Genomic DNA, 604 nt, shown 5'->3' with positions numbered 1-604 from the left:
GGCTTTTAAATTGCAGTTTGGTTGTATATAATTATCAGAGCTGCAGCATGAAAACAAACAGTGTGAGAGAATGGTTAAAATGCAGAGAAAATTCAAATTGAATTTCTTACCCTAATATTCATTTTGAATTCTATTTTTGTACTAAAGAAAGCATAATACTTGTGAAAGAATAATCACTAATCAAGCATGATTGTTTCAACCATTGATTAAAAGATCAGTGTATTGCTATAAAAAGGAAATAGACACTGGATTTGTTTTAATCACATTTATTTTAGGTTATGCAGGCCTAGATTTAACTCCATTGAAGTGCATATAATTATAGTACTGTAAAATGAATATGAGATCAGAATTAACCCGCCAGAATCCATAAAGGGAGTGTTTAAACTGTAAAGGTGTGAAGCAGTGTGGCAAATTTTTTGAAAGATTTAAAAACGTGTGTTAGGATCGCTTTTATCCTTGTTACTGATCTAGACTTACAGCTAAGCTTTACTGCTTAAAATGGAAAAAATTTTGCATTCTAAATACCATAATGAGGGGATAAGTAAAATCAGATTTTTGATACTGAAGTTTAATTTGAATCTATCTTCTGGTGCTTAAGTCCTTT

This window comes from Sylvia atricapilla, chromosome 7 (assembly GCF_009819655.1).
Source record: "Sylvia atricapilla isolate bSylAtr1 chromosome 7, bSylAtr1.pri, whole genome shotgun sequence".
NCBI lineage: Eukaryota > Metazoa > Chordata > Aves > Passeriformes > Sylviidae > Sylvia > Sylvia atricapilla.
Note: the sequence above shows the minus strand (reverse complement) of the source record.